This window comes from Euprymna scolopes, chromosome 29 (genome assembly GCF_053919585.1).
Source record: "Euprymna scolopes isolate OS-2025 chromosome 29, ASM5391958v1, whole genome shotgun sequence".
Taxonomy (NCBI): domain Eukaryota; kingdom Metazoa; phylum Mollusca; class Cephalopoda; order Sepiida; family Sepiolidae; genus Euprymna; species Euprymna scolopes.
Window position 1 is genome coordinate 39,787,327 of NC_136510.1, and position 25,721 is coordinate 39,813,047.

Here is a 25,721-nt window from a genome sequence, read left to right on the forward strand (position 1 = left end):
ATATATATATATATATATATATAAGATGAGCCAAGAGTAGGTGGATAACCTTCTTAATTGTGGAAGTGGTACTCTTGTCATGATAGAGGTCAACTAGGGTCAGCCATCTGCCGTCAATAAAAATCCTCCTGTCTACGAATCTCAAACGATATTCAGCAACTAAAACATAATTTAATTTGATCTGTTTTTCTTTTAAGAGTATAAAGCTTTGTATCCGAATCTTTGGGATCTTTTATGATGATGTTTCCTCGGCAAGTAAATCTGATGAACTGTGCATCAATTGGGTGCTACTTCCACAGGTAGGGAAGTTTACGACATTGTCCCCCCCCTCTCTCTCACACACACACGCACACACACATATGTATATAAGAAATAATTTTGTAAGCAAAATTCGATGTTAGACGATTTCTTTCAATAAATAAATACAATATAATAATTTAAACTAACTCAGGCATTCATCAGCAAGTTACAGTATTGTGTTTTTTTTTCTATTTTATCATTATTGTTGAACCAACCGCAGATGATAGCCGACCTCTTTTGGTGTCAAATGAAGAGAGCTATTAATACCGTGATTTATTTAGAGAAAACGCTGGCCACGTGTATATGACTCCCTCCATCCCTCTCTCCCTCCCTCTCTCTCTCTCTTTCTCGCTCGCTCTCTTTCTCTCTCTCTCACTCCTTTGTGATTTTCCTCTCTTGTTTAAATAGACTACTTAAATTGATAATTCAACCCCACGCATATTTTAACGGATAACGGCTCTTACTTATCTAATTGTCTACACTTCTCACGCTTGACTTTTGACCTTTAGTGACAGTCATCTCCTGATCCTTTACTCATGAAACCTACGTTAAAAGTCTGATACAACACCCAAGTATAACAGAATAAAGAAGAGTGAATCATTGCCGAAATACCGAATTTCCTCTTTTAGAAACATTATGGACTTAATAACCCATAACTGCTGACATAATATTTCAGATTTTATGAACGTTCTAGAAAACCAATCTGCCGTTGCCCGATGATTAATGAAGGGCTAATATTAAGCCCATACTAGAATATCTATTCTTAAGTGTAAATGAAAAATAATGAGTACCCATTCCGTCAAAGGTGGCAACGAGAGAGAGAGAGAGAGAGAGAGAGAGAGAGAGAGAGAGAGAGAGACAGAGGGTAATTTGTTTCGAAAATACTCACCTAACATCTAATAAATAGGCAAAATAACATTTATCCGTATTTAAATGTTAGACAATCTATATCATTAAATTCTCTCGTGTCAATCGATGTAACTCTTTACATAGTTGTCTTCCATAGTTTCTTCCTTAATTTTGTGGTCCCGGATATGACCTTAAATAATATCCAGTGGTGAGGCGCCAGCTTGCGGGCTTTGGGAAGTGTGGAGCCACCCTGTAATTGCCATTGCTCCCAGGTCCACTCTGACCCGAAGTGGTAGTACCTGTTAGGGTCCCAACTATGGGTTAAATAGAAACCGACTTGAAAACAACAAATATATTCTATTAAAAAGATTTTCTTCCGTATCTTTGGATTCAGCATTAAATAACCCGAAAAGGGTTGATATGCCGTAAAACAAAAACAACAAACCAACCAACCTTAATTTTGTGATTAAACATTAGCAAATGAGACAGCGCTCGAACAATATACCTTACATTTCATATGTTAAAGATACACTGTCCTCAGAGTTTTAGTTTTATATAAATCAGTGTTTCTCACTCGGAGTTCTTCAGGATCCAAAGGTTCTGGAAAAGGACCCTACGAGTTTCACAAGAGCAAGGTTTATTTAATCCCATGTACGTAATATTACTAAACACGCACATATAATCCTGTTTTTTTTTTTAACATGGAAATCAACACAGTGAAAATACTTGTTTTTCATATTGTTTAGAAATAGCTATTTGGATTACTACTTCCAAACTCCTCAATATATATATATATATATATATATATATATATATATATATATATATATATATATATTAATATATATATATATATATATATTAATATATATATATATATTAATATATATATATATATATTAATATATATATATATATATATATATATATATATATATATTGAAAAACTTACATTCAGTGTTTAGAGTGATGTTCAGTCTGCTGAACAAGTTTAACATAAAATAGTTACTATTTTTCAATAATTTTAAAAACGCGTTCCAAATTATTTGCTATTTTATTTTTGTAAATAAAAATATTTGGACTTAATACAAAATTAATCTAATTATTTAAAAAGAAAACTTTACCGTCCTTCCCCTCAAATAACCACACAACTTCAATCTGCAGTTCGATTTTTAGATAAATAAACGGTTATATGCCTGTCTGTCTGTCTGTCTCCCTATTTTCAAACTCTATCTTCTCCGAAACTAAAAGTCGCAGAGCGGCGTTAAGGGCCTTAAATGGTTGGATTTTTACGGACCATTCTTTTATGGGATTGTGGTCAGTTTAAATAGTTTTTAAGGGGGTTAAAAATAGGTCAAAATCGAAAAAAACTGTCATACATTTGTTACATTCATATTAGTTTATTTTAAATTTTTAATCAGTTATTATGCGTGTTACGTTGGTACAATGGTAACGTCACCAGCTTTGAATATTACAGTTTTGTTTTCGGTTTCAATTCTAGCTGATAGCACCCAAATACATTATTTTTATTTTAGGAATCACGACTCTATTAAAACATATACGAAATCTGAACAAATTAAACTATCATATTTAAGCGTATTTTGCGCCCGGGCAAAGCTAATGTTTAATATGTTATGTACATACGATCTAATCATGTTGACACGCCCGTTTCCTTTCGATTTTTAAAAGTTTAGCGACGTTATAACTGATCTATACTAAGTGAATGGTTGTTTGGAAATATTACGCGCTGCACGTTGAAGGACATTGACTCTTTCCTCCAAAAACTACAAGAGCGACGTGACGGTGGCTAAGTGGTCAACAACACGGACTGACAATGTGTGTGTGCCAAGTTCGAATCCGATTCGTTCCAGAGAAATACTTTCACTGAAGGATGTTGGCAACTTTCACGTGATTCTTCTGGAATCGACGTCTTTCTAGAAGGAATTCTAACTAGAAAGATACCAGAGAAATAAATACCAACAACGATCATCTGATCCATTCGGAACGAATAAAAGACGCTCAGCAACACAAACTACAAGACACAATGTCGTCTTCCCGACTGAGAACCGCTTATGCATTTTATATAGTTTTTAAAAGTTTTATTTGTTTTTTTTTATTTTTAGAGAGGAGTCACTTCTTATCAAGGCCCGGGGTCCACTCAAAGATAAGTGTTAATGAGTGTTTGGTAGTCATTGGGGGAATAGCATAGTAATCGTTAGTAGTGGACAGTTGGTGTAATTTGATTATTTAAGAGGATGGTCTAACAAAAACTTGTTTTCGTTAGGCCAGAAAATAACCACATTGTAATCAGATATAAAACAAGTCAGCTAAACAAAGTTCTAGAGGCAGGCAGTTCTACGAAATAAGCTTTGTTCATGCAATCGACGTTTAGGCACAGGTAGAGAGTTGAGAAAATTATTGATGGTGGTTTTAGATAGACAGGTATATTTTTTTGAAAGTTTGGCAAGGGAGGATCATGAATTGGAGTTCAGATTAGCACTTGCCATGGAAATAATAACATAACAGAGACAAGCTAGCAACGTCTATTCTATGGGAAAGAGGTTGCAAGAAAGGGAAAACGGGCATCAGCTACTAGGTTTCGAAGCCGATTTTGAATTCTATCAAGATAGGATAGGGCGCTCCGAGTAGCTCCTGCCCAGATATATACTCCATCCTAGGACGAACTTGGCTCTTATATAGTGTAAGGATTTTATCGACAGTGAGATATCTACTGGAGAATGATCCCGCCATTGTTCCAGCGACCTTGGCAACGGATTTGATGTATGTGCTCAATTCCAGATCAGGAGTGAAGGTCAGACACAAAAGCTTATCAAAACATGAAGCCTCTCTAAGGAGAGACATTCATTTCAATTGGGGCAAAATCGGGGTCAGAGCGTTGATGATAGAAAAAGAGAAGCTTGCTTCCTAGAATTTTCCTCATTTGCAGGAACCTGGTCTAACCGGCTGAGGTTGAAAACCGCTTTGTTTTGTTTGCTTCCTCTAAAGTAAATTTAATAATAAATAATAAATAATCATCGTTGGGGTTAATATTTACAGCTGCATCATGCTAAAATAATTTTTTTTTTTTTTTTTTTTAGTAAATATCTTCAACTGTTACACGAAAATTCCTCAGATTATTAAAAAAAAAAAAAACTGTTTTCAAAAGCTAATTTAATTTTGAAAATAATTTCCAACGGAGTAAGTTTAATGTAAAATAATTTCCAACCGATGAAGTTTAATGTAAAATAATTTCCAACCGATGAAGTTTAATGTAAAATAATTTCCAACCGATGAAGTTTAATGTAAAATAATTTCCAACCGATGAAGTTTAATGTAAAATAATTTCCAACCGATGAAGTTTAATGTAAAATAAGTCCAACTGAAATTGCTATGTTCCAATGATTTTTAAATACGCACACACAAAAAAAGAAAGATAAAAAGGAAAGACTCGACACTCTTTCCATCATATAGTTTGAATTTGTTGAAAAAAAGAATAAAAACATTCCTTCCGACATTCACCAGTAAAAGTTAGAAGACATCAAGGAGATCAAACTTTTGAGATGAGAATTGGTTTATTTCTATTTCTTGGATTCTTCAGACTACTCTTCTCATTTGCACGACGTTTCGGTCGATGTAACCTCCGAACTTCTTTCAGGTATATTTTGTCGAACTCAAGAATATTCACAGAATTTCGAACGGAACCCTTTATTTACTTCACGGGGTAACATGCTCTCGTTAAGTCAACATAAGTAATTCGCAATTGTATTTTTCGACCGCTCCCACTCGGGATTGGACCTTCAACTTTCAGGAGAATATCACTTTACAGTTGAATTTTTATAAGTACCTTAACTACCACGCCTCAGGCGTAGTAGTTAGAGCACTATGCGGGGCCATTCTAGTACGAATAATAGGAACCTTAAACCTATTTTATTTCTAGATAAAAAGACCACAATTTATTAGTACATATCTATACATTAATACGATATAATACTTTCTGTGTAACGCGTACGCAAAGGTCGTTTAATTGTTATGTACTTCCATTTCTTGTAATAAATAATTTTACGAAGAATTCTTCATAATTTTAGTTTCGGTATCGATTATAGCTGATGGCACTTAAGTCATCTATTTTTTTAAAATAATTTTACCAAGAATTCTTCATAAGTTTTAGTTTTGATTTCGATTATATCTGACGGAACTAAAGTTATATATATATATATATATATATATATATATATATATATACATATATATATATATATATATATATGTGTGTGTGTGTATATATATATATATATATATATATATATATATATATTCATATATATATTCATAAGTTTGGGATTCGGTTTCGATTCAAGCTGATGAACCCAAGTCATATAGATATATTTTTATTTTTGAAATCGCAACTTTAAAATAAAAACTGATAGAACATTAACTCAATAATATATACGAAATCTGCAAGAATTAAAATATCATATTTAAGCGTACTTTACGACCTGGTTTTGCCGGGTTTTGCCGGGTTTTGCCGGGTTTTCGTGCTAGCTTAGATAAACACTTTTGCAGTTTTAACAAAAAAATTTACAATAATATTAGAGCGTCTCCATTTACACTGAATTCCATCATCAATATGCTACATATGAATTAGTCTCGTGTGGAATTTCCACAGGTCCTGCTAGTTGCTATATATTACTATACATATTACTGTATATATTTCTCATTCTCTCTCTCTCTCTCTCTCTCTCTCTCTATATATATATATATATATATATATATATATATATATATACATGATTAAAAAAATAAAAACGGAAATAAAGTTTAGCTAACATGGTTTTGTTCCTCGCTCAACAGAGCTAAATCGAGGAAAATACGTCATGAATATGCCGGGGTAGAAAAAAAAAACTAAAAATAAACGGGATAAAAATTACATAGAAATTAAATTAAGTCCTAAAAGATTTTGTTTTTGCTTGCAAAGAGAAGGTTTCAAGGACTTAACAAAAATAGTTTCCAGAATTTTTAGATTAAAGGGTGAGTGCAACTTATTCAAGATCTAAACATGGCAGCACTGAAATTCGTGACACACGCATGGTTATTTATGAGATACTCGCAAATCGAAGAACCATACGTATTACTCAGAACATCCGAAGGTGAAAAGTTTGCATAACGAATCTTTGATGGTACGTGTTGTTTTAAACGAAAATTTAATCTTTGCGATGTCCACCCAACATAGTGCGCGCTACAACTACATTTAAATAAATAAATGATAAAATTATTATGGTGGTGGGGAGGAGAACATCTTAGCGAATGGACGACAACATAGGTCTGGTTGAAAAACAACGCGTGGGTTCAATGCAAAATAACACCGTGTTACAAACAAAGAGATTTGCTTAGAAAATCGATGGCTGATATTACGTAGCCAAGGTAGACGCAGGTAAACAGGGCATCTATTAGCTACAATTTCTTAAGATTTGTAAAAATTTGAAACTTTCTTATTAATAGTAGTTTCAACAATGCCTAAGGGGTAAACATTGTTGCAAAGGGTCTTAGTAATGAATTTAGGCTCGTCATCCAGATTAGCTTCGGAACAAATCATCAAGGCCCTATGTGCTAAAATCTTAATTCAGGGAGTTGGAAGTTGACTTCGATATAAGGCGTCAGCACAAATATTAATAGTCTCTCCTAGTGTAGGTTATCTATAAAATTATCTAAAAAGTTGTTTTATTTTTAAAATATACATTTGGATTGATATATCAATTTAAAACAAAATACTCATATTATCACCTCATTTTTTAATACGTAATTACTGTTCAATTTTTACAAGATGATTCGGTTCGCTATTAAAGCACATCGTAATCTATCTCTACCCATAAAAAAAGTGCGTAAAAAGTCAGGTAGGTGTATATAGTTCTATATTTGTATGTACAGGACTCACTCCTAAACTAATTAATCAATCATTTTACATTTTAGAACACAGTTAATAAGCGTAAGGAATTTTGATTTAGTTTTATTCCAACGGGGTACAAAGAGGGTAACAACTTTATTTGAAAATTCACGATATTTTATCAAATTTTATTAACAGATATTTATTAATAAATATTTTTTAACAAATGTTCATTAATAAATATTTGTTAACGGATATTTATTAATAAATATTTATTAACAGATAGTTATTAATAAATATTTATTAACAGATAGTTATTAATAAATATTTATTAATAGATGTTTATCAATAAATATTTATTAACAGAGATTTATTAATAAATATTTATTAACATATATTTATTAATAAATATTGAAAAATTTCAGGGAGTTTTTTTTTAGTATTTAAATTTTTTTTAAATGTGCTGACGAGTATGTTCATTTCTAAGCGAAAGTCTTCTGAAAGTTGAAGGTTCAACCCTTAGTGCGAGCGATACTAAGAATACCATTGCGACTTACTTAAAACTTCTACCCGATTTTAGCTGTCGAAACGAAAGCATGCTATCACCGTGTATTAAATAAAGGGCTTCATTCGAAATTCCAAACAGACTTTCGAGTTCGGCAAGAAAATTTCTGGGTTTGACAGAAAGACTCCCGAGTTTGGCAGAAAGATTTCCGCGTTTGACAGAAAGATTCCCGAGTTTGATAGAAAGATTCCAGGGTTTAACACAAAGATTCCTGGGTTCGAGAAGATACATCCGAAGAAGGCCGGAGGTTACATTGGCCGAAGCATTGTGAGAATAACAATCAAGACAAGAACAACACTCCGAATAATCAAAATAATCCAAATTATGAACCTCCACCTAAAAATACGGAAACTTATTTCACCTCAAATGTATAAATTGAATCCAATTGCAATTCATTTTGGTGATTAATTGAAAATTTATATTCCAAAAGATTTAAACAGCAAATTATGTACAACAAGTTGAAATTTGGAGAAGGAGAGGTCGTCAGCTAGGCTAGTTACAAGAGTAGAAGAAAAACGGTTAAGACTTACCTCAGAAAGACTTATCAACGAGGCGATCTGTAATGTCGTCCAGTAAATAATAAACTTTGCTAAAGAAAATAGAAAATAGAAAAAAAACCCAGCAAAAACAAAAAAGAATAGCAAGTTACATTTTCGGTCAATGTTTATAACCAAATATGGCAAAATTGAAAAGAAAAGACGAAAATCCCGTTGGACAAGTTTGTAATTTTTTCCTCAGTTCAGCTCGAACGCCATTAAAGATGGCATTTCGTGCGTCATCGTAACTTCTCGTCTGTCTTTACAAACTTTTACGTAACAGACTTTCAGTTAACAGACATACTGACTTCTATTTAAAATTTGAGCCTGCCAGAATGATGAAAATGCAATTTTAAATTCGAGCCTGACAGACAGGTTCAATAAATTTTCAACTTTAATCTGATATGTAGTACTATAATCTTTTGATATTACATTTCAGTTCGTGGATATTTTCACAGTATTGCAGTCTGTTTAGATCCATCGTTTTTATTTTTTCATGAAAATCGCTCCAGAAACTGCAGGGTGGAACGATAAAAGTGTCACCCTAAAAAAACAAAACAAAAAGCAAATTAAAAACAAACAAAAAACACTGCAGTTTATTTTAAAACCTTAATTGAAAAATTAGTTCAGATAACGTGATTATGTAGTAGATCTGACATCTATTCAATGTAGCCGGTTTCAGCCTAAATCACCACCTCGGTACGGATCGGGAACTAGGAGCATGCCTTTACCACAAACGCCAGCGGGAGCTCGGCGAATAGTCGGAAGATGGTGGCGATCAGGCTGGCTTTGGTATTGTGGGAAGTCACATTATTGATGTTCTCGACGTATAACCAAACAAAGTAGTCCAGCAGGTTCAGGTCGAGGTGGGGGGATTGGGCCAGTGAGAAAAAGGTCCAAAGTCGTAGCACTCATTCTGAAGCCAAGCCTGGGTCTCTTTATACTTATAGGCTAGCGCCGAGTTCTGCTGCCACACCCAGGGTCTGTCAGCCGCCACCTAATTGTACGGGTATCACCACACTTTTCAGCCCATCCAGGTACACTTTGGTGTTGACTTTCAAGTCGACTTCAAAAAGGTTAGGTACATGACCACACCAAAGGCCATGACCGTGGCTGAAAACTTTGTTTTCATCCCCCTGGACCCGTCTCTGTTATTCGGGGCAATGCAGCGATGCATTTTGAGGCTATTGGCAATAGTCCTGTTGTCATAACTTAGATTAGAGAGCATGAGTCGTAAAGTGGAGCATCTCCGATCTCGCTCGTTGAACATTTTGTTATTTTAAGACACGATCAAAGGCTCCTATCGCTCTTGGGTTTTGTACAGGAATTGCCGACTAGTAGATGATCTGCAAAAAGAAAAAAAAAAAAAAAAAAAGAAAGAAAACCGGTTTTCAGTAAACGGAAATGGAAGCATGTCCTATTTTCTAGGGCGACAATTTTATCATTCAACACTATATGAAACGACTTGATACTAGAAGTTAAAGTAAATATCACTTTAAGGTAGTTAACGATAAATATTATATGGACAGATTCCGACCCAGAAAACGGCAATTATTCTCCCTTTGTCAGAAAAATCGCTCATGGAATGTATTTCGTTTGATGATAGCGTTACATGACCTCCTCTCCAATGTGAAGTTTAATATTAACCAAGTCACGATATGTATTAAATATATGTGATATCGAATGCGAACCATCAAACTATAACAGTGTAACGTATACATACGTTTATACACGCGTTACCATGTATACCAAGGACCCAACATGTTGTAGCAGAGTACGTCGCAGGGAACACTGGACAAGTATTAACTTGACTCCTTGTTTTTGTGACGACGATATTTATTTTAGGGTACTTTCCTGAATAAAACGTGATCGTGCTTCTTCTCTCGGACTTTTGACCTCTCTAATGTGATCGTCTTCTCTAATGTGACAGTGCTCCTTCTTTCTGACCTTTGTTCTCTCGAACGTCGTTTCGAACGTGCTCTCGAACGTACTTTGTTGCATGCGCACACATTCTTTTTTATAGCCATGTTCTTTTTCCCTACCGTGACATAATTTCACAAACGGCTCGGCATTTGTATACGCGCGTCCGCGATCTGTTACAACAATACAGTTATATCATACCTAGTGTCTTCATAGTGGTCATCCGAGATCGTCTCTCATCGGCTACATCTCCATGTGATGCGTTCTTGCTTTGGAATCAAAACTGGCACAAGGTCCTGGATATGACCTTAAACTATATCCAGTGGTGAGGCCCCAGCTTGCGGATCTTTGGGGAGTGTGGAGCCACCCTTTAATTGCCATTGCTCCCAGGTCCACTCTGACCCGGAGTGGTAGTATCTGTTAGGGTCCCAACTATGGGTTAAATAGAAACCGACTTGAAAACAACAAATATATTCTATTAAAAATATTTTCTTCAAAATCTTTAGATTCGGCATTAAAAACCTGAAAAGGGTTGATATGCCGTAAAACAAAAACAACCAACCAACCAACCAACCAACCAACCAAAACTGGCACAAACAATACAAATAAAAGAATTTCATCCCAAATTTGGAGAAGGGGGATTTTATTAGGCTCTTGATGCTACCCTCCTCTCCGCTAGCAGCAGGGGTGTAGAACTATTGGGACTTCGGATTACGTGTCGTGTCCCCACAGAATACAATCTCCTCAATGTGCAGCTACCTGACCCCCATCTAACTTTTGTTTGCTGCTTATGTGCTAACGTCTCCCCTGCAAATTTAACTCATCTAACAAGTATTAACGAACGTACCCTTATTATTTAACAATAAGCATCATTCCCACGTTTTAACTCCAAACGCTTAAGAGATACAAAGACGGGAGTGGTACTACTAAAACGAGCGACTTTTTCCGTTCCATAATTTTGCTTCCACATAGTCACCACCATTCTGAATGCACTTCGTCTGCAATGAACGATAGTTGTGCATAGGCGTTCGGAAGGTCATGCAAGGGTCGTTCCAAAACTAAAGCTTCCTATTTTTTAGCTCAAAAAGTTGAAGAGCTACGAAGAAGGGCGTGGTACTATTAAAATGAGCGACCTTTTGTGCCACAGTATATATTTCTACATGGTCACCATCATTCTCAATGCACTTTCGCCAGTAATTCAATGACACATCTCTGCTTTTAACTCACGTCCATAACAGAGTTTACTTTCTTAGAGCCTCGCACCGTTAATATCTGAAACAGAAAGACGAAACTTTCAGGTCATGAATGCGTAAGTTCAGTCATCGTAACAATATAATTTGCAGTCCCCTTTCATTCATTCGGGCGGAATAAAAAAAATAGGAGGAATTACTTTTTGGATCGCGGCTCGTGTTATTCATTCAAGTTGTAATTTGGGTGAATGTTGAACTAAGCAGCAGAATCAATTTTATTGAAGAAAAAAAAAAAAAAAGAAGCTTACATGGATATATGAGTTCATCCGGAGCGGCTGTGGGCGATGCGTACGTCAAGTAGAATCAAGCAGAGAGAGAGAGAGAGAGCGAAAGAAAGAGAGTGTGTGTGTGTGTGTGAGAGAGAGTGTATGTGTGAGAGAGAGAGAAAGAGAGAGAGACTGTGTGTGTGTGTTCGTATATATGTGTGTGTGTGTGTGTGTGTGTGTGTGTGTGTGTGTGCGTGACAATAGATCTACAACATTACCCTTATATGGAGATGAATCTCCTTGCTGCTTCGGCTGCTCGGAGACTTGGGTAGAAAGTACCAATCAAAAAGCCGTTTTTTATAATCAACCCGACAGGTGCGGGGTCGTGAACTGAGGCAATACATATCGGATTGAGATACACCAGGCCTTGCTACCCGGCTTTCAGGTGGGGCAAGTTTATTGCTTGTTGCCTGAGGCGGCTTAGAGGAGAATGCCGTTGAGGATGCCCGGACAATTTATGCTAGGGCAGAGTGCCCCTCCTTTAGAGGCGCTGACTGGACGTCCCCACTTTCTGACCTTGTGTAACATTATACTGAGGTGGGCAGCATGTAAATATCTACTTTGAAGTCAAATCGAAAATTAGTTGAGTGGACGGCAGCAGATGGAAGCCGCACAACGCGACCAAAGATACAAACTTTAACGGGCAAGATTTTTGAGAAGCGCTATGCAGTTTGTTTAGGAAACAAGTGAAAAATATGAATATAAGTAGCAAATATTTTAATTATTGTCGCGCTTGAAGGAAGAAATTCTCCCCTAAACTAAAATTGCTCTTTCACAAAGTTGATGCACCGTGTCGATTGAAGAGATAGTACATGAATTTTATTTCGAATTTTGTCCTCACGAAGCATATTCACCTGAGCTGGCTCACAGCAATCAATGGCTGCTTGCAAATCTTACAAATGATACTGTAAAACAAACAAATGGTTCTAGAAAAGAAGTATTCGAATTGCTCAAAAAGTACTTGTAACATTAGACTTGAAAGCAACCATGTTGTATAGCTGGGAAACAGCCCGGTGGTCTTGTGTTCCATAAAAGGGAAGGTTTAGAAAAAAAAAAAACTTTTGTTTCTGGAAGTTTCGTTTTGTTTCGTTTTAGGTACACGCAGAGAAGGAGCAAAATTCTTTGCTGTCGTTTTAGTTTGAAGAGTTCTTGCTGTAAATGTTTTACAGAGAAACTAGGAGATTAGAGGTTAGTGGAACACCATTGAAATAACGACAGAGCAACGAAAGATCGACTATATCTCTTCTGTGTGAAAGGATCTGGAGAGAAGAGACCATTCTCTGACCAGATTACGACGTCGATTTTGTATCTGCCGGGGCAAGAAAGAGTTCTCCAAGCAGCATTTCCCCAGATATAACAGCAGTACCCCATTTAAGAACGTATCTGACTCTTATACAGGTACAGGATTCCGCGAAGAGTTAAGTAATTACGTTCTGAAGCGGTAGGAAGATAACTGTATTTTTCCAGCGACTTTGGCAACTGGCACCCTTACAAAAAAAAAAAAAAAAAAATCATTTTTCCAACTGACACCCACAAAAAAACTTAGTCATTTATTTATTTGTTCATACTTACGTTTATAGTATTTAGAAAATTTACAAGCTTGTTTTCGTTCAGGATAATTTTGTTTGTGGCTTTAATTATCACCTTCTTTGGTTTCACTAATTATGGCCGTTGAAAGTCAAGTGTAACAAGCCGGCATCAAGTTACCATAATTCCCAGAATCTAGCGCAACGAATTGGTTTACGATAATTGAGTCTCGATTTCATTTATTTTACGTAACTGCAGAAGATAAACATTTGAACACAGACATTAACTCTTTGACACTCGACAATGTCACACATCTGTCAGCATTAGTACTCAGTTCGCGTGTTTGTAAAGAATCAAGCAAGTATGCAAGTTCTTCGACGGGGAATGTTGTGATGTACACAAATACACCTTCCTGGTACCTAAGCACTTTGAACTGACTCACTTCTATTCCTCACCATATATGATGCGCTATTGTTCATATTTCGACTTGCGGGCAACACCATTAAATTACCTTGTATACAACATAACAAAATATAACAAAAACGTTTTTCTCCCTGGCAACGCTACGTTTAAACACACACTTGCTCTACCTAGAATCAGCACATTTTATTACTATTCACCGATTACCAAATACGGCATAATCACGTTGACACACCCGTTCTCGTTAGATCACCGAAGTTAAGCAATGTTGAGCCTGATCAGTACTAAGATGGGTGACCATTTGGGAATTCCAGGTGCTGTATGTGCTTTCTGCTTATTTTAGCATTGTTTCCAGTCGTCCTGGGCTTCTTTTTGCCATCAGACTTAAACAGTGCCGATTCAAAAGAGTTATGGTTGGAGATTGCGCAACACTTTCCTCACGATTACATGTGCAGTTATTCTTACAGGGGGTATCCATTGTCTTTCGAGACTGAATGGAGGCATCGAGATATGATAACTGCTATTATAAATCCTGGACAACACCGAGTAGGTTTTCTTGTATAAAATAGTATAACGAGCCACAGTGTTGTATTTTTAGGTGTGTGGGGGGGAGCAATTCGGTTATTAAACATATCTTCTCTATCCATGATATTATTTATTCATACGAAATGATAATGAAGTAAGCGGAATTTCTTTGATAATAAGTTGAGCCGAATTTCTCAAAAAGAGGGAGTTTCTAAGGAAAATTAAATTCACTCGATCGCATATATATCTTGGTCAATGATCATAAGATACTTCATCGTTCTATATGAAACGCCTAGTATTCCGAAATTGTAATGCACCTGGTCATGACCGGGTTCAACGTCACTTTGGTGGTCTAATGAGAACTGGCGCGTTCCTGTTACACGCGATAAACATAGATTCAGAAAAATGACAAAAGTGATTTCAAACTTTATTTATTTTTGCTTGAAGTAATTAATTAATACGGCTAGGACAACAGCATATTCTTTTCATTGTTTTGACTCTCAAGTGTGTATCCGTTAATAACTTATATGCTTTTATATAGAGTGATGTGGTTCTCGGTTGATTAATTGTGTCTAACTTAATACTCGAGAGTCAAAACAATGATAAGATCCAGGGTCTGTCAGTGGCCACCTGATTGCAGCAAGGCATCACCACACTCTTCAGCACATCCGGGTACTACTTTGCTATTGACTTTAAAGCCGACTTCGAAGATGGGAGGCGGGATGATGTGGCTCTTACTTGAAACCACACCAAAGACCATAACTGTGGCCGGAAATTTCGTTGATCTGTGCCCTCAAGCGTTGAACCATCCGGATTTTCATTTTGAGGGTGCTGGCAATGGTCCTGTTGTAATAACCTGGATCGGTAGAAAGCATGAGTTGTACAGCGGCGCATCTCCAATCTCGTTCGTTGAACATTGTGTCACTTTCAGACATGAAAAAAAGCTCCTATCGCTCTTGGAATTTGTACACAACTGGCCAACTAGTAGAGATGGTCTGCAACCAAAAAAAAAAAAAAAAAGAAAAAAAAAGAAAAAAAAGAAAAGAAAACCGAAATGGAATCATGTCGTATTTTCTAGGGCGACAATTTTATCATTCCACCCGGTAATCAAATATGTTAATACAGCCTCACAATTTGCAACACCCTTGACTGGCATTTTCAAGCCTCTAAAACCGCTCCAAGTAATACAATAACACCTTTTCTTCCATCAACCCAAAAGGATTATTGTCGTTTCAAGCAACGAAAGCCTACAAAAGAACTAGATTCGTTTTCGCTTCTCTTTTTTTTTTACACAGAAATCACCACTTATCAAGGCCCGGGGGTCCCTCGAGGATAAGGGTTAATGGGTATACATTAGTCAATGTGATTATAGCGTAGTAAACATAAGTGGTGGGAATTTTGTAAATTGGATTACTTAGGGGGACGGTTCAACTTGGTTACGTTGGACTTGAAGACAATCACATTGTAGTCAGCTGGAAAGCAGACAATCGGAAGAGAGTTCAACAGGCGTGCAGTTCTAAGAAAGAAGCTTTGTTCATGGAATCTAAATTTAGGTTTAGGCACAGATAAAGAATGGGAAATTATTGATAGTGGTTTTGGCTAGACAAGTGTTTTTCGTGAAAGTTGGGCGAGGGGGGACCATAGATTGAAGCTCAGACAAGCACTTGCCATGAAAATAACGATAAAGCAGAGATAGACTCGCAACGTCTTTTCTATGGGAAAGAGGTTGCAGGGAAGAGAAAAGGGCATCCTCCCCCACTAAGCTACGAAGTCTATTTTGAACTCTGTCAATGCAGGATAAGCTGCTTCTAGCAGCTTCTGCCCAAGTGTGACTGCATTGAAACAGTTGCAATCATGATTATGGATCATCGACGCTTTGTTCTTTTTGATTGGCTGTGAGCTCATGCGACGCCTAATTTGAGCACAGATTTTCTGTTGACAAATGTTTATTTAAAAATGGTTACTGCACTGCCTCCTTATATTTTCAACTCACCTACCAGCCCACAGTGCTTTTTTTTTTTACAATCGACCAAAACGTCTTTCTAGCTTTTTTTTTCTGTTTCCCTGAACAACTGTTGGATTTAGGCGATCTCAGCGTTCTGCGTCATTTGTGCTTGTACGCTTTAACACTTCTATTACACTTATCAAGCTATTACTATCCTTACATTTTGAAATTAAGTCGAAAGAATAATTATTTAATTATAATTATCAAAACCCTTAAAGAATGCATGAGCACTTTCTGTGGAATTATAACTAAAGTTTGAGCGTACACACCATATCATGAAAAAAAAAAACACACACACACACTATCAGCTTACCCACTGTAAAATTATCACAGCTCGTTGTTCTATTATTGTTGCTATAGAAAGACATGGAAAAAATGGTTTTACCGCATTTACTAGCATTTATGTAATCTTCACGACTTCCCCGCGTTCGAACACTCTAGATTGTCTAATGTATTCGAACGAATTCGGCGTTTAATAATTCTGTTTTACAGAAACCATTTGTTGAAATGTAGCCGTTGAAGTTACTTGCTAATTAAAATTATTTGTTTTTATGTTACCAGGTATAATGAATTTCCCGCTGTTCTGGTGTCGAATTTCAAATAAATATTCAAACTATTTGAAGTTTTTCAAATAACCTATTCAAAGAATTTCTAATATTAAATAACTGTAAACCTACTTTTGGGCCACCCTGTATATATACTAGCAAGGATTGAATGATGATCAACGAATATTTCACATTCCTATATTTTTATTGTCATCGAAATCTGTGAAAGCTTCACATGCCTCCATGCAGTAACTTAATTCAAAATATATGTTATTGTACATTGCACTCTAGAGAACCTGTTTCTTTCATAAATTTTTTTTTTATATAAACTTCTTTCCAGTTAACGGGGAAAAAAAACATTAAGAAATTTACGTGCGGGGTTTGAACCTACAGACCATGCTATTCAAAAAACAAAACACGTAAGTCTTATAAAATTCTTTGCGGTTAATGAAAAAATTAAGAAAGTTACGTGCGGAGTTTGAGCGTACACACCATTACACGAAAAAACAAACAAACAAAAAAACAAACAAACAACAAACAAAACAAAAAAACAAAACAAAAAACAAACACGCTATCAACTTACCCACTGTAAAATTTTCACAGCCTGTTGTTCTATTATTGTTGCTAAAGAACGACATGGAAAAAATGGCTTTACCGATGATAAATAAATTAAAATAACGGTTTCGATTATCAATTATCGATAATTATCGGGCGTATTCTGAGACGAAACTTATCTAAGATCACTCCCAAACTTATACACTAAAGTTCTGTAAAAAGAAAATCTGTTCAGCCGTTTCGGAGTCTCTAAGGAAAGAACTCACACGCACACACAGAGACAAATTTGCATTTATATAATTGTAGATAGAGATGTGTGTGTGTGTGTGTGTGTGTGTGTGTGTGTGTGTGTGTGTGTGTGTGTGTGTGTGTGAATACAGTCCGAGAGAGAGAAGATATATCTTATGAAATTTAGTTTGCACCTGGACGTTGATTCACACCTGCGTTACTCGAACTCTGGTTTGAAAAGCAATTAAAATCTCGCCATCAGATGCGAGTTCGAAGGTGACAAACGAAATGCGAGACATGTCCCACCAATGTTCGCCTTAGTAACAAGAAGAAGAAGAAGAAGAAGAAGAAGAAGAAGAAGAAGAAAATAGTTTTAGTTCAGGTAGGTGAGCGCTAATCGCAGATAGGATCGGCATTATTCATAACAAATTCCAATTTCGTTGGAATTTGTCGTCTTTCAAGTCCTTTTACACGTGAGAACTCAACGTCGCTTGTAAAACAATTCGCTTTCAGAAAACACATAATCTCTGTTTAAACAATATTCTCTTTGTTTTGATTTGTTTTGTTTTTGTTTGTGTTTTTTTTTGTGCGTGCAATAATGGCAATTCCGTTTTCAGCTATTAAATGACCAGCGAGTCGTACATGAAATGGACGTGGAGTTATTCATCATGTAAAAACGAGTAGGATTGTGTTTTACTTATGCAATTACATATAATACAATCCACGCAACTGATCATCTCTATCTATCTATCTATCTATCTATCTATCTATCTATCTATCTATAAAAGTGGAAATGGGTATGTGTGTGTGTGTGTGTGTGTGTGTGTGTGTACATTTCCTTGCCAAACTACTCAGTCAATTTTCAGTCTACAGACTCGAGATTTAACATAAGGGGTATTGAGATTTGGGAAAATCTTTTCAATCAGTTTCCGGCCAGAAATTTGGCTGTCAAGAGGCCAAAGTTTAACGATTTGACCTTTGAAAACTCTATCAAACTCCTCTGCTAATTTTAAGTCTAAACACTTGAAATTTTAGATGTAGGTTGCTTGGACATGAATCAGACATCTTACTTTGATTTGGACCCAAAACAATAAATGTTAATGCGTAAAAATTTGGGGTCAAAGTTAAAAAAATATGTAATCTTTGCGGACTCTACCAAATTACTCAGCCAATTTTTGGTCTAAACGTTTAAAATTTGACATAAAGGGTATTCAGACATAGGGCAAAGCGTTTTAATCAGTTTTTGGCCGAAAATTTGGCTGCCAAGGGGTCAAAGTTCAAAAGATTTTACTTTTGCTGTCTGTAGCAAACTATTCAGCCAATGTTGGGTCTAAACATTTGAAATTTTACACACAGGGTATTTAGACATGCAGCAAGCCTTTTCATCAGTTTTGGGCCGTAAATTTGGCTGCTAAGAAGTCAAAGTTGAAAGAATTGACCTTTGCAGATTCTAGTGTACTTCTCCATCAAATTTTGGTCTAAACACTTGAAATTTTAGATGTACGTTACCTGGACATGAGTCAAACTTTTCAATATATATATATATATATATATATATATATATATATATATATATATATCCACTTAAAATTATGAACAGTACAGAGGGCCCGAGCAAGGTCGGGCTTAACTGCTATCTCATATAGTTCCAGGTCACCCTTGGGCAAGGTGTAGCGTCTGCCAACCTCACTATGATATTCCAGGAATTACAGTGGATAGACACAGTTCCTCAGCAGTTACGAAGGACATCCACCCGGAAGGAAACTCCAATGAAAAATATAACGGATAGGAAGAGTCCGTTAGCCCTGTAAGGCAATGTTTAAGTGATTGTGTCACCAGCAAAAACGTTCACTTCGAATTTGTCCAGATACAACACGGAAGTAGTAAGGCGTAGAAAACTGTCATGAGAATTCTCATGTCAGTGAGCAGTATGCTTGGTTAAACAGAGCTGAGGAAATACTAAGGTCTTACGTATGACATGGAAAGAAAATAAAGTAATTATAGGTGCAACCGAACTCGTAGTAAAGAACTTCAAAAACTACCTGAAAACATACCCGGTGAACAAAGTGCAAGAGAAAGTCAAACAATTGCACTTAAAGAGACTGTTAGAATCTTTAAAAGATGTCTTGGTTGGAATGTGTGAGATAACGAGTGAATCCAGCAGGAAATCCAGCAGGAAATAGTGCATCCAGCAGGATGCACTATTTCCAGCAAGAACAAAATGGAAAATTAAAAAAAAAAATGTCTAACCGGAAATAGCAACATATAAAAGGATTCCGTGTCTCTGTGTCCGGGCTAATATCAGAAACTACGAGAAACACATTAATGAAACTTGAATATTCTGATTCGTCGAAAATGTTGAAACTATGATAGACCAAATGAAAATATGGATATTGTTTTTCTTTTTCTTTTTGTGTATATGTTTTTGGCCATTTCGATTAAATAGATTTTATAAGAAATATTTCAGGCCTAGTTACTTTCGCAATTACCACTTGTGACTGAAAACATTTTTATTCCTATATGTCACTTCGGAATATTGCTTAATTTGTCAAAAACTAGTGTAAGTGGTTTTGATGCCATTCCAGTAATTGCGCTTATAAATCTTGTTATAAAACTTGCTCTTGCAAAATTATTTAATCTTTACTTAAAGAAATGCTTTCCATATCCCTGGAAAAGTCCCATTACTTAAAAATGATAACACTAACCTAGTAATTATATTATATCATATATTAAGAATAATATTAATACTTACAAAAATATTACATATATATGAGAAAATAGAACAGCAAAAAATTACTAATGAAAATTTTATTGCCTTTAATTAAAATAAACTATTTAAAGTATAACATGGAAAATTTCGACGAGCTGTGTATTATTTTTAACTGATGTTAATCAGTACTAGTGGGGCCTGTGAAAATTCCACAGCGAACGCTTTTATATATAATATATTGATGTTGGCATTCTGTGGATGTTCAGCGTAAATGGAGGCGCTTTGATATTATTGTTGTTCTTTCGTTAAAACTGCAAAAGTATTTATGTAAACTAGCAGGGACGCCCAGCGTAGCTCGGTCGTAAATACGCTTATATATGATATTTTAATTCATGCAAATTTCGTATATATTATAACAGAGTCAATTTTCCGTCGATTCTTATATATTATGAACTTGTGAGTTCCAAATATATATATATATATCATCATCATCATCATCATGGGTACATCAGCTTGAATCGAAATCGAAACCAAAAATTATGAAAAATACACACACACACACACACACACACACATATATATATATATATATATATATATATATATATATATATATATATATATATATATATAATGAGTTCCTATAATCGAAACCGAAACCAAAACTTATGAATAATTCTTGGTAAAAGTATTTATTACAAGAAATGGAAGGTCATAACAATTACACGACAGTCACTTGAAAGAAAAAAGATGTAAGCATGACACACAAAATAACACGCTATTGTATTAATATTATTATGTATTATGTAGCTTCTTCATTTTTTATTTTCTTCGGCTCGTGTAATGTTCGCTCTATGTTTTCCTATTTCAATTTACGAGACGATCAGACAAAGATCGTAGTTTATGTATGTTTGTGTCTGAATTAGACGTTTTTTTCCATACGGCTTCGCTTGTTTTCATCACTTCCGTTTGTTGTATGGTTTCAATTTTCCGTTAGATTCTAATTTCACCTCGTCATTTTTTGTTTTCACAGTTTCATCGTGATTGCTCCTAGTGCAAGGCTGGCACGATAAAAGTGTCGCCGTAAAGAAAACAACGCTTCAGCTTTATTTAAAAACTTTTATTGAAAAAATAAATTCAGGTAACTTGATTACGCAGTAGAGCTGACATCTATTCAATGTAGCCGCCTTCAGCCTCAGCCATGGGAGGACACATTTTCCGCATAAAAGTATTAAGATATTAAAACCTCTTGTAATAATATTAAAAATGTATAACCATTACTATTAAAAACATAAAAATTAGAATATAAAAAATGTTCTTTTTAAGGGTTTATTGGGAGTTCTAAATATAGAATATAAAAAAAAAGCTTCTGGAATATTCTAAGTTGTGGTGTTCCATTTTGAGCATCTCTGAAACTTTCCATTCACCAAAACTATAAAAAGACGCTGATAGCGTCAACTCTTGATTAGCCTCCTCCCGCTTTTCGCCAAAATATTTGAGTCCTTAGTTAATCAAGCCCTAGTCCAGCACCTAACAGCTGCTAAACTCCTGACTGACAAACAATATGGATTCAGGCCAGCCCGTTCAACAGCAGATATCTTAACTGTAGTTTCTGAACGTATATACCGTTCATTGGATAAAACAGGGGAGGGTAGAGCGGTGGCCCTTGATATATCTAAGGCTTTTGACAGGGTATGGCACGATGGTCTTCTAAGGAAAATTAGATCATATGGAATCACTGGAAGAATTCATAAATTAATTAAATCCTTCTTAAGTAATAGAAAAATCAAAGTTGTCCTCGACGGACGTACATCCAAACAATATGACATAAATGCGGGAGTACCTCAGGGGTCTATCCCTGGACCTCTATCATTCCTGATATTCATAAACGACCTCCCTGATAAAATTGTTTCGGAGATGGGTATATTTGCCGATGACACCACTCTCTATAACAGATATGAGGGGAAAACAAAGGAACACATATTCAAGGAAATGGCAGAAACACTAGGGGATGACCTCGAATCCATAGTGGAATGGGGACAAAAATGGTTGGTCACATTCAATGCTGCTAAGACTAAGCTTGTTTCCTTCAATAACTACAAGAAACCTTCTCTACCACCAATAGCAATGGCCAAGAACACATTCCCTGAAACTACTTCTTTTAAACTCCTCGGCCTAACGTTTACAGGGAATATGAACTGGAATAGATACACTGAGAGCATTGCCAAGGCTGCTGCAAGGAAGGTTTGCTCCCTCTACCGTGCTAGAAAACTACTTACGCCTGACAGTATCCTATACCTCTATAAGGCAACCATTCGCCCATGTATGGAGTACTGTTGTCACATCTGGGCTGGTGCATCTGCTGCTTGTCTCTCGCTCCTAGACAGGGTTCAAAAGAGAGTCGCCAACCTGATAGGTCCTGAACTGTCATCTAGGCTTCAACCTCTGTCCCATCGACGAGATGTTGCATCCCTCTGCCTGTTCTACGAATACTTTAATGGTGAATGCTCTGACGAACTGCAAACACCTGTACCTCCCCGACGTAACTACCCCCGACAAACCCGACAAGCTACTAAGTCTCATCCCTTTACAGTAGAGATCCCTAGGTGCAAGAAAGCCTTTTACTCCAATAGTTTCTTCCCCAGAACTGCGGGTCTTTGCAACTCCCTTCCGGGATTCTGCTTTCCCAACTGCAATGATTTACAGAAATTCAAGTGTAATGTTAACAAATATCTTTCTATTCTTCTCCCTTCATAATGACCCCGCTAATTAAGTCCCTAATAGTAACCCCCTGCTTCAAAGTGGCACTGTGCCTTGTTTGGGGTAAAAATTGAATAAAAAAATCAGATTAGAAAGTCAAATTGAGTCGTTGTGCCACTTCAGATTGTCAGATGCTAACTAGATTAACTCCGGCCAATATTTCCTGGGATCCAAACCCGGTTGAAAGAAATCTTATAAAAAGAATCAATTACAAGCACCCTCAAAGCAAAACAAAACATTTAGTAATTATAAAGATTTTCTGACCTTCTCTCTGACCAAAGAAATATTGTTTAATTCTCAATAACTCGGTCATTCTTCTAAACGTAAACTAAACTGAATTAAGTACTTGCTTATCTCCCTTAGATCATTTGTAAATATTTTTGTTTCTTTGTTTTTATGTATAATAAATACTTTTATTTTTCTTTAAACACCGAGTTCTAGATTATTTTTCTTAAATATATATTGCATGTTTAATACCCCTAAACTCAAACACGTAACAATAACCATTTCTTATTGTTTCTTGTTGTCCTACTCCCAACTTCCAACGAATTTGTACATATATTTATTAATGCTATTTTTTAATTTCTCAACACCTTGGTGATATTTTTAGTAGCGTGGTCTGAGTTCTAGTTTATTCTTAATATATGTTGCATGTTTAATACCTCTAGACTCAAACACGTAACACCAGTTCCTTTTTATTTTTTATTTTTTGTATCATCAGAACAATCTTCTATGCTAAACAGTCACCTGCACCCTTCTTTTCTTTCTATATAAAGTCGGCCATTATCAACATTTAGTTGTATTGCATGATCCTTAGTTTCCTTGTCATCTAGTCCAGGTGTATGGTGTTTTCTTTTGTCCAACATATCCATAATATCTTATTTGTCCAACCTATCCATAATATCTTATTATAGATACTGTTTATTCCCTTTATCAAGTTTCTACTATTTAATGTTGTTTCTGCGAGTAGTAAGCTATTTCAATGCTTGCAGATTTTAACTATTATTTAAAATCCACACGTACTACGAGCAAAAACTATCCTTTACACTTACATATTATACTGAGACGAGGCTCCCTTTATTACTATGAATGACAGTAAATGAAGTTTAACACGTTCAGTTATGTCTTATAAATAAAATCAAGCCTAGAAGTTTGATAAAAAAATGTGGAAGCGATTTTTTTAGGTAGTCTAAATATTAATTTATCCTTTAAGACGCAGAAGACTATTTTCATTCGAATTTATTGTTTTTTTTTCGATTACTAATATTATATATAGAGAAAAATAGAAAGTCGAATGAGCCAGACCTCTCATAGTACGAAGTCCTCTTCCTGTAACCAGTGGCACCATAAAGGGATAAGGAAGAAATCTAATACATTTTAGGATTACACTGTGTGTCTGATCACTCTATCTGTAACGAAGCAGTGAGCTTCTATTGTAATAGAGTGTCGACGGACGAAGTCAGCAGCAGCTTTAGAATAGCTGCCTAGCAAAAATATTAGCAGCAGCCGTTTTAGCGATATACAAATGAAGCAAGTGTGCACGCGCTGACGTAACGGTAAGAAGAAAGAGAGAAAATGAAAAAGAAAAATAGGACAGCACGTGGTCAAGCAAGAGAAGCAAGTCACCGGGAAGATGGGCGTGTGAATACGAGGGCGAGAAAGCGCATTATATGCACAACGTTGTAAAACACATGGATGTAAAAAAACTTTTGAAAGCTAATAAAATGCGTTATTGTGGAAAGAGCCATAAATAAATGCATTTCATTTGTATTTTTTTAATGCAAAGTCGGATTTTTATTTATTTATTTTTGTTTTTGTTTTTTTTTCTTTTGCGACGTTATTTATTTCCTTTTTTTGGTTGTTTGTTTTTTCCTTTGCGACGTTATTCATTTCCTTTTTTTAGTTGTTTGTTTTTTCCTTTGCGACGTTATTTATTTCCTTTTTTTTTAGTTGTTTGTTTTTTCCTGTGCGACGTTATTTATTTCCTTTTTTTTGGTTGTTTGTTTTTTTCCTTTGCGACGTTATTTATTTCTTTTTTTTTCTTTCTTTTGCGACGTTATTTATTTCTTTTTTTGGGGGGGGGGGTTCTGTTGCAACGGTATCCGACAACGTATGGGTCCGAGTGGTTGAAATGTAATGACACAAGTGTTATGTCAGGTTACATATCTTCTCTCTCTCTCTCTCTCTCTCTCTCTCTCTCTCTATCTCTCTCTCTTTCTCTTTCCCCCGAATTGGGACAACAATAAAAAAAAACAATGCGCGGTATTTCTCCTACTCTGATCGATGAAAGATAAGATAATACAATACAACCTTTGCCGTAGTACCGTCATTCTCAGTTTAACATTCACTTTAAGAGAATACTAAAATATATTTCATAATACATACAGTCAGTTAGACATATTATACAATCGATTTTTCGCCCTTAAACTCTAATCTTCGACGAAAATTACTTTCTAATTGACAATTTATAGGCCATTAAATCAATTCTGAATTTCCAACGGTCAGGTTGCAGAACACGATAAGGCTGTTCAGTTGTTAAAAACTCTTTGAATCTTTATGTAGATCGATAACAGACAATAATTTTGTAAATCTTGATATGAAAAATTTCCCGACCTCAAGGCGGAAATTAATCTGGGCCATAGTTTTACTAAAAAAAAAAAAAAAAAAAAAAAAAAATACCTCATCAGATGAGTTTAAAAAACAAAATTTTAATATTTTTATTTACGCCTTTAAAAAAACTAAGCATTTAATTAATTAGTTAATTTTAAAGAAGTTATTCATTTCATTTTTACGAAAACAAATTAAATGATTAAAATTGAAAGAAAAAAAATCTTTTTTATGCGGCATTAGGTGGCGCATAGTTAATATTAATAATAATA

The 25,721-nt window shown here is 35.5% G+C and overlaps 1 protein-coding gene and 1 pseudogene across 1 annotated transcript in view; one reads left to right on the plus strand and one right to left on the minus strand.

The window, feature by feature from the left end:
• LOC145252611 (uncharacterized) overlaps positions 1 to 8,608 on the minus strand; it is a 54,583-nt gene extending 45,975 nt beyond the window's left edge. Inside the window, exon 1 of the mRNA XM_080112321.1 lies at positions 8,126 to 8,608. The gene's annotated coding sequence lies outside the window, so the exon portion shown is untranslated. The remainder of the gene's footprint in view (positions 1 to 8,125) is intronic.
• Positions 8,609 to 13,722: 5,114 nt separating this feature from the next.
• On the plus strand, positions 13,723 to 13,840 carry LOC145253125 (5S ribosomal RNA; annotated as a pseudogene).
• Positions 13,841 to 25,721: the final 11,881 nt, after the last annotated feature.